Below are 10528 nucleotides of genomic sequence, written 5' to 3' on the forward strand. Positions count from 1 at the left end.
CTCCTCAGAGTAAAAGACAAAAGACTTTACAGTAGTCTTGCAAGCAGAGAGTGACAAGGTTGTTCATTCCAAGTTGAACAAAGGAAAAGATTAATCGTTTTCTGGCCATGAAACAAGCAACCACCAGAATCTTTTTTAATCAATCTATGACAACCTCCCAATCAGTGACAACCCCTGACTTCAGAAAGTTAGCCAATGAGCCATAGCCACACTCCAGTAATCCTGCTTTCTTCTCTAAAGGTCAATTCGTCTCTGAACAGTCCAGCTTCTAAAAGTGCCAGTCTCTGAACCCCACACTTCCTGAAACGCTATATAAGACCAAAGACTTCTCTGTTCAGAGATACTCTGCCTTATAATACAGCTGTCCTTTGCTTAGCAAGAAATATATTCTGCACTTTTTGTTTCTTTCAGACATGAAGATCAGACAAGGCCCTATGGCATCTACAATCTTATTTCCTCTCCACTCCCCCTCTAACTTCATATCCTATTTTCTCCTTTGCTCACTCCACTTCCTTTTGTCCTTATTTCTGGCAGGAATGCTCCTGCCTCAGGGCCTTTGCATTTGCTATTCCATCCGCGTAGCACATTCTTCCTTCTGATATCCACAGAGCTCACTCTCTCACCTCCTTCCGTTTCTTACACCAACCTGATCACTTATCTAAAAATTGCAATTCCAGTTCCCTACCCCCACTTTCCCTTAACTGCTTTATTATTATTATTATTATTAGTAACACTTGTCACCTTCTGACAGACTGTAGAGCTTCCTTATTTATTTTGTTTATGTTTTGTGTCTCTTCCTGCTAGAATGTAAGCTCTATGAGGACAAGGAGTTTTGCTTGTTTGGTTCACCCATGCATCCCAAGCACACAGTAGCATATTCAAAAAATATTTGTTGAATGAATGGATGGATTTCTTTTTTTTTTTTTTTTTTTTTTGCTGTACGCAGGCCTCTCACTGTTGTGGCCTCTCCCATTGCGGAGCACAGGCTCCGGATGCGCAGGCTCAGCGGCCATGGCTCACGGGCCCAGCCGCTCCACGGCATGTGGGATCTTCCTGGACTGGGGCACGAACCCGTGTCCCCTGCATCGGCAGGCGGACTCTCAACCACTGCGCCACCAGGAAAGCCCCGAATGAATGGATTTTTAACATTTCAACTTATTACAATATACACTCCTTGAGTGCAAAGACCTTGTGTTCACTGCTGTATAATCAGGACCTGGAACAGTGTCTGCACATAGTAGGGGCTCCGTAAATACGTAAGGAATGAATTCATGAGCAGGCATTGGATAACACTGTACAGGTGGCCCCCGACCTAAAAGTTTCCACTTATGATTTTCAACTTTGCAATGGTGCAAAAGCAATATACAGTCAGTAGAAATTGTACTTCAAATTTTGAGGGGTTTTTTTTGTTGTTTTTTTGTTTTTTGTTTTGGCCATGTGGCTCTCCTGATCTTAGTTCCCTGACCAGGGATCGAACCCATGCCCCCTGCGATGGAAGCGTGGAGCCCTAAACACTGGACCACTAGGGAATTCCCCAAATTTTGAGTTTTGATCATTTCCCAGGCTGATGATATTTGGTGTAATACTCTCAGGATGCGGGGCAGTGGTAGCAAGCCACAGCTCCCAGTCAGCCATGAGATCATGAGGGTAAAAACCAGTACACTTACCACCTTTCTGTTCCCATACAACCACTCTATTTTTCACTTTCAGTATAGTATTCAATAAATTACATGAGATATTCAATACTTTATCATAAAATAGGCTTTATGTTAGATGATTTTGCCCAACTGTACGCTAATATAAGTGTTCTGAGCATGTTTAAAGTAGCTTAGGCTAAGCTGTGAGGTTCGGTAGGTGAGGTATATTAAATGCATTTCAACTTACAGTATTTTCAATTTCCAATGGGTTTATCAGGACGTAACCCCATCATAAATCAAGGAAGATCTGCATCTTAATTGATAATATAAATGACCCTGAAATTACCAAAGCATCATGTGTCATCTTTCTCCAGAGAAACAGAGTTAATAAACATATTTAAAATTCCTCAAGTTATTATGAAGTGTTAATCAAAATATTCAAAATACATTCATCTCTAGTTCCACACGGATTAGATGAATTAATATACGAAGATGATTAAAACATTCTTTGATCAACCTGAAAAAGCAACAATATCCCTCTCCTTTCTAGGGCTGCCCAGGCCAAGGACTGGAGGGGAAATTGTCTTTAATAGGAAGGATAGCCAAAAAACATCTTTTTCTCATTTCGTTTGCTTTTGCATAAACGTTGTAGTCTCTGAACTTGCGGCCCTGTCTGCAGTCTCTCTGTGATCTATTTACTGTGACAGGTCCAGATTAATCTTACTGACACACAGCTCGTATCATGTTATTACCTTTTAGAAATCATGAAAATACCTGCCACTTATTGTGTGTTTACTGTGTATCGTGTACTCCAATAAATGATTCACACATGTTTTCTCATTTCAGCCACACAAAGACTTTGTGAGGTAGGTATTATTATCCCCATTTAAAAGAAATGAAAACAGGCTCAGAGTTTAAGAAACCCAAAAATCACCCAGCTAGTGGTGGCAGAGCCAAGTCTAGGACTCCCTCTTAGTCTCGCCCCACTGCAGATTCATTCTGGCCCTAATCTCTCTTATAAAAATCCTACTCATTTACAAGATCTGAATAGACGTTTCTCTGAGAAGACATACAGGTGGCCAATAAGCACGTGAAAAGATGCTCAACATCATTAATCATGAGGGAAATGCAAACGAAAACCACAATGTGATACTACTTCACACCCATTAGTTTGGCTATAATCAGAAAGACAGCTAATAACAGACGTCATTGAGGATGGGGAAATCAGAACCTTCCTACACTGCTGGTGGGAATGTAAAATGGTGCAGCCATTGTGGAGAACAGCTTGGCAGTTCCTCAAACAGTTAAACACAGAGTTAAGCTTTGACCCAACCATTCCACTCCTAGGTGCATACCTAAGGAAAAGGAAAAAAAAAATCCACACAAAAGCTTGTACGTGAAGCTTCATAGCAGTATTATTCATAGAGCCAAAAAGTGGAAATAATTCAAGTGCCCATCAATTGACGAATGGATAAACATGATTCAGCCTTAAAAAGGAATGAAGGGGCTTCCCTGGTGGCGCAGTGGTTGAGAGTCCGCCTGCCGATGCAGGGGACACGGGTTCGTGCCCCGGTCCGGGAAGATCCCACATGCCGCGGAGCGGCTGGGCCCGTGAGCCATGGCCGCTGGGCCTGCACGTCCAGAGCCTGTGCTCCACAACAGGAGAGGCCACAACAGTGAGAGACCCGCGTACCGCAAAAAAAAAAAACAAAAAAAAACAACAAAGGAATGAAGTCCTGATACGTGCTACAATATGGATGAACCTTGAAAACATTATCTAAGTGCACGAAGGCAGCCCTAAAAGACCCTGGAGTATGCGATTTCATTTATAGTAAATGTACCGAACAGGCAAATCCACAGAGACAGAGGTCAACTGATCGCTTAGGACTCCAGGAGGGGGTGGGAGAACGAGGGGTGATAGTTACAGGGCACGGGGTTTCTTTTTGAGGTGATGAAAATGTTCTAAAATTGATTTGTTGCACAAATCTGTCAACATACTAAAAACCATGTAATTGTACACTTTATTTTTTTTTAATTTTTAAAAAAATGGGTGTCTTTTTGTTTATTTATTTTTTTGGCCGCACCGTGCAGCATGTGGGATCTCAGTTCCCCGACCAGGGATTGAACCCCGGGCCCCCTGCATTGGGAGTGCAGAGTCTTAACCACTGGACCATAAGGGAAGTCCCTCGAATTGTACACTTCAAATGGTTGAATAGTATGGTAGGTAAATGATATCACAATAAAATTGTTATTTAAAAAATCCTACCCATTGTTAATATCTTTATGTATGAAGCACATACAAATTGATAAGAAAAAAACACATGTCCAATAGAAAGATGAGCAAAGGACATAAAATAGAAAACTCATAAAAGAAAAAATACAAATGGCTATTAAACGTGGGGGTTATTAAAAAAGCTTTACCCTCAAATCAAAGGAAGGAGGGACTTCCCTGGTGGCACAGTGGTTAAGAATCCACCTGCCAATGCAGTGGACACAGGTTTGAGCCCTGGTCCAGGAAGAACCCACATGCCACGGAGCAACTAAGCCTGTGCGCCACAACTACTGAGCCTGTGCTCTAGAGTCCGCGAGCCACAACTCCTGAGCCTGAGTGCCATAACTGCTGAAGACCGGGCACCTACAGCCCGTGCTCCGCAACAAGAGAAGCCACCACAATGAGAAGCACCGCATTCTTGGCTATAATCTTACCGTATGTCTTGCGGTAAGCACCGCGGTATGTCACCGCACCAGCCCGGGCACCGCAACGAAGAGTAGCCCCCGCTCGCCGCAACTAGAGAAAGCCCAGGCACAGCAACGAATACCCAACACAGCCAAAAATAAATAAATAAATAAATTTATTTTTTAAAAGAAATCAAAGGAAGGCGAAACCTATCAAATAAGCTACGAATTTTACAACAAAGATGAATATGAAGGTGTGGTGAGATGGCTGTTCCCATACACCAGTGATGGGAAGCTTTCTAGAAAGCAATTAGTCAGTGTGCATTAGCAGCCTTTAAGATGTTCTTACCCTTCTAGTCAATAAATGTATCATAAGGAAATAATTTGTGATGCAGGTAATAATATAATAATTAGGTAACAAGCAATTCAGAAGAGCTCTGTTAGTAGTAGAAAAAATTGGGGAAAAACTATGTTGTAGGCAGACTCTAAACTTATACTAACTCATGCCTTGCAACAACCTTAAGAGTTAGACTGTTATCTCCAAAATGGATGAGGAAAAGCATCACTCTGCAGATAAGGAGATGGGGGCACACAGAGATTATGTAGCCTGTGCCTCCAAGGTCACTCAGCTGCTGGTCACTCTCTTCAACAAGAGAACCGTTGAATAATGGCCCAAACTGTTAGCCATTATTGTTGTTCTAATTATTGAGATGGGGGATAACTGAAAAAGAAATCAAAATTAAGAATGACTATGAGTAGTCATTGACTGTTATTAATATTCTTTATTACAGTGGAATCAGGCCATCTTTAAAGGTTATCTAGTTTACTCAGTTATGGGAGTAATGTATATGCTATGTGATCATTAACACCCATGTCGCTGGGGATTAGAGGTGCAGGGGGGAAGGAATATGAAGGCAGTGAATTTTAATAGGCACACTAGGGAATGGTTCTACAAGAGAGGTGTGAGTAGGCAGGCTGAGCCCTGGAGGGGAAGGACCAGCTGAGGGAGGTACCTGGAAGGGAAGAAATGGGAGGTCACAGACCTCCCTCCCACCCCTTGGTCCAGGACAGCTCCTGAGAACCTTCAGTGGCCCTAAGCACCAAAAAGATTATGACGCCATGTGTCCCACATCTAATTCAAAATAAAAAGGAGGCTTCGCTGAAAAATACATGATGGCAGTCCCACAGAGTTTTTGCTTTCTCCAAAATGGGCACTTTAATATGTTTTTCAATGTCGAATTCTTTCCAAAAAAATGTTCCCCCTCATTTTCTGATATCCTCGCTTTGCTGGTCCCTAAGCACGTTCTTGGTTGGCATAATAGTTAATTCCACCTGGGAAGTTTGGGCCACTGACCTCTCACCCATTGCCATTTGCCTGGCTGCTGCTTACATATCCTCCAGAATTTAGATATCACCCCCTCCAGGAAGCCTTCCTGATCCTCCAAGTTCAAGCCTTCGAGTGATATCCATCTTGTTCATTAAAGCATATCCTCCTCTGGAATGTAGATTCTGTGAGAGCCAGACCACGTCCATCTTGTTCATCACCCACCCTAGAACAGTACCTGGCTCAAAGCTGAAAGAAAGTTTACTAAATGAACAAATTATCAAATGAGTGACCACGCCCCCGCCCCGCCCCAGCCCCAACTCCCTCACCTCCAACAAGCGCCTGGACAAAGCTAATGCGCCGCCTCTGTGCAGGTTACTATGCCCTGACTCCAAGGCCCTTGAACTTCCCCTGCCTCAGAGTCAGAAACCCTTCCACCATCATGCCTTTGACTTGACCCTGACTGAGTCCAGTGAGAACCCAATCCAACCAAAGGATACAAAACTATAAGCATAGACTGAACTTACGTGACTGAATTTTCTGAACCTAGGGTGATAAAAAAATTTTTTTAAAGGCATTTATGACCTCACTCTGGGAAGTCGCTGAGTTTTATGAAATGTAAAGGGAAGGATGCTTTGCAGCTTCTCCCAACCTGGCACATCCCCCCCTTCATTATCCTTCTGGGAAGTAGTGTTTTCCTGGCTGGAAAGACTCCTCCCACTTTGATTTGCTTATGATCAAAGTCACAGATTCATTTGCGCAATTGCTAAGACATTCTTGAGGCCTTCTAGCTCAAAGGTTGCAAACTCCTCCCCAGCCAGTATGGCCTTTAGAGGCAGCACACATATTTTTTTTTTTTATAAACTTATTTATTTTATTTATTCATTTTTGGCTGCATTGGTTCGGGCCTCTCACTGTTGTGGCCTCTCCTGCTGCGGAGCACAGGCTCCGGACGCGCAGGCTCGGCGGCCACGGCTCACGGGCCCAGCCGCTCCGCGGCATGTGGGATCTTCCCGGACCAGGGGCACGAACCCGTGTCCCCTGCATCGGCAGGCGGACTCTCAACCACTGCGCCACCAGGGAAGCCCTGCATTGGGTCTTCGTTGCTGCGCACAGGCTTTCTCTAGTTGCGGCGAGCGGGGGCTACTCTCGTTGCGGTGCGCGGGCTTCTCACTGCGGTGGCTTCTCTTGCTGCGGAGCTTGGGCTCTAGGCCCGCGGGCTTCAGTAGTTGTGGCGCGCGGGCTCAGTAGTTGTGGCTCATGGGCTTAGTTGCTCTGCAGCATGTGGGATCTTCCCGGACCAGGGCTCAAACCCGTGTCCCCTGCACTGGCAGGTGGATTCTTAACCACTGCACCACCAGGGAAGTCCCCAGCACACATATTTTTATTTCACTTATTCAAAGTTTGGAATGGGAAGGGAGGAATTTAAGTCATTTGGGGGTGATGGCTTCTTTCACTTGCTCCAGGCCCCACCAACCCCAGGCTTCTACCAGGCTATCCCTTCCCTTTATGTGACCTGCCTGACCTCCGAAGACAAGTCTCAGTCTTGGCCACTGATGCTGGTTCAACCTCCAACCTATCCCAAGTAAGAACCCTTACCCAGGCTTGTAAACTTGACACCAGGAGAGCAAGTGTCTGCCTCTGTCTGGTGTCAAGCTGGGAGGAGCTGGCCTGGCAACTTCCTGGCCCCCAGCCCTTCAGAGAAAGCCAGCACACACGCAGAGAAGCAGGGGAGGGTCTCTGCAGGGTTCTAGTTTCTCATTCTCCGTTTTGTCTAACTTTTTGTCAACTTAGTACTAGTCATCAACTTAGTACTAGCTGGTTCTTTTTTTCTTCTTTAAATTTACTTTACTTCCTTTTTTTCATTGAGATATAGTTGATTTACAATATGGTGTTAGTTTCAGGTGTACAGCAAAGTGATTTGATTATACATATATGTGTATATATCCACATTCTTTTTTTTCCTGATTCTTTCCCATTATAGTTTATTATCAGATATTGAATATAGTTCCCTGTGCTATACAGTAAATCCTTGTTTATCTAGTTTATGTATGGTAACGTGCATCTGTTAATCCCACACTCCCAACTTATCCCTCTCGACACCCCCCTTCCCCTTTGGTAGCCATAAGCTTGTTTTCTATGTCTGTGAGTCTGCTTCTGTTTTGTAAATAAGTTCATTCATAGTATTTTATAGATTCCTCATATACGTGATATCATATAATATTTGTCTTTCTCTGTCTGACTTACTTCACTTGGTACTAGCTGGGTTTTTGTCCCTTGAATTTAAGTCTTGAGTAACACATCCTGTGTCTAGTATGGTCCCAGACATAATAACCACAAAAGGGAGGTTAATTTTGCTCATTGTGATACTGCTTGTCATCGTCTTTCATCTGAGTTAATATAAACATCCACCTCTCTACCGCCCCAGGTGATATGCTGTGCAAAAGAAATCATTACAAAGCTTATAGTTAGCGAGACATAGTATCCCGGAGAGAGCCAGGGAAGAGGGGAAGCACAGAGAAACAGCCAGAGGAGTCAAAAAAGGGAGATGTGAACTGGACTTCCATTTTTTAAATTTTCAACTGAAAAAAAATTTATGACACAAGAATCGAACTTTAATGGCTCTAGCGTGATCATTTGGAAAACTATTAGGTAGAATCTCTTACCTTATACCTCATACTAAACTGATCCCAGATGTCCTGTTCACAGACCACTCCTCTAACAGATACCTGCCCCCATCCACCCACCCCCAACAATAGGGTGGGAGTCATGTGCTCACATATGTCCTGTAGCTCACTCTAAGGATCTTAGCACTGTAATCATGGCAGGCACTTAGAAAAATTGCTATGTTGATATGGTTAATAGAGCGGACATGGCCAGCGAATATAGCACGCATCTCTCTGCCCAGCACACCTTTCCATGCTTCTTCAGGTAACATCACTCTTCTTCCCTGGAGACACTGCTCTTCCCCCACTCCAACCATGTGGTCCGAGTGGGTGCGGCCAATCAGATGATGTGCGTGCGTACTTGACACAAGCTCAGCAGATCATAGTACCTCACCTCCACTGCCACGGCAATTAGCTCGAGGAAGGGGCATGCAACCCAAGTCAGGACAGACAGGACCCTTTCATGGGGTTTTAAAATATAGCTCTAGGGGAAGAAGAAGCAAAGAACTTTCCTTTCCTCTTAGGTGGCGAAGCTGTGATGTGACTGAGAGTTCTCAACAGGCACCTCCCTTGAAGTATAAAAAATACTCGTTCAGGGGCTTCCCTGGTGGAGCAGAGGTTGAGTCTGCCTGCCAAGGCAGGGGACACGGGTTCAAGCCCTGGTCCGGGAAGATCCCACATGCCGCGGAGCAACTAAGCCCGTGAGCCACAACCACTGAGCCTGCGCTCTAGAGCTCGCGAGCCACAACTACTGAAGCCTGCACGCCTAGAGCCCGTGCTCCGCAACAAGAGAAGCCACCGCGATGAGAAGCCCACGCACCGCAACGAAGAGTAGCCCCCGCTCGCCACAACTAGAGAAAGCCCACGCGCAGCAACGAAGACCCAACACAGCCAAAAATAAATAAATTAATTAATTAATTAAAAAAAGAAAATACTTGTCCACACAGGAAAAGAAATGCAGAGAAAAGGGGAGAGAGAGAGAGAATATGAGTTCAATTACTGAAATCCATGCTTTCCTGAGGCTGAATTGTTACGCTTCTTCTGAGAACAATTCCAGTATCCAATAAATTACCCCACCTTTCTTTTTTTCCCCTTACATTAGTTTGAATTCAGTTTCTATTGCTTGCAAACAAAAGATCTCCAGTAGACTCACAGACTTAGAGAACGAATTTGTGGTTGCAGGGCGGGGAAGGGTGGAGGGGAGAGATAAATTGGGAGTTTGGGATTGCCGTGTACACACTGTTATATTTAAAATAAAATGCCTTTCCATGAAAAAAAAAGTGTCTCCATCAATTTATAAATTGTCTGGGATCTATTCTGGCTTTGCTCAAGGAGCATTTAGAGAACCCAAGTGAAAAACCTGTAGGTTGGGAACAAACTTTAAGAACCAATATTCTTCAAGAGGGCAGTAGAAAAGAGCAAGAGAGAAAAAAGCTCTAAATAGGAACATATTTTGTAACTCCTCATAATAATAATAGCTATTGCTACCTATGAGGTCAGGAATACCTTCATTCTACAGATGAGAAAGATAGTTCAGCAAGGTCAAACCGCCAGTAAGTGACTGGCTTTAAACTCAGGTCTGTGTGATTTCCAAGCTTAATCTTCATTTCACCAGACTAGAGTATGTTCCTGGCATGAAAAGCAAACCTCCCTTTAACCTAACATATTTTCAGGAAAATATTTGAAATGAAGACATTGGAGCTGGAAATTCCTGCCCATGTCCCTTGTTAGTGGTCAGCCAGCTACACATGCTTCCTTTCTTGGACATCTATAGGAATTAAGGCAGAATCTACTGACTCATTCATTCCTGGCACACTGAAAGAAGTCCAGATTGTTTATCTGTCAGAAGCCAGAACTGGGGAAAGGCCATTTGAACAGATGCATCAAAAGTCTACCTGAAGAAACTTCCCTAGTGGCGCAGTGTTTAAGAATCCGCCTGCCAATGCAGGGGACACGGGTTCGATCCCTGGTCTGGGAGGATCCCACATGCCGCGGAGCAACTAAGCCCATGAGCCACAACTACTGAGCCTGTGTGCCATAACTACTGAGCCCAAGCACCAAGCGCCTAAGCTCCGTAACAAGAGAAGCCACGACAATGAGAAGCCCGCGCACCACAATGAAGAGGAGCCCCCGCTCGCCGCAACTAGAGAAAGCCTGTGCCCAGCAATGAAGACCCAACACGGCCAAAAAATTTAAAAATAAATAAATAAATAAAATTTTTTAAA

This window comes from Delphinus delphis, chromosome 11 (genome assembly GCF_949987515.2).
Source record: "Delphinus delphis chromosome 11, mDelDel1.2, whole genome shotgun sequence".
Lineage (NCBI taxonomy): Eukaryota > Metazoa > Chordata > Mammalia > Artiodactyla > Delphinidae > Delphinus > Delphinus delphis.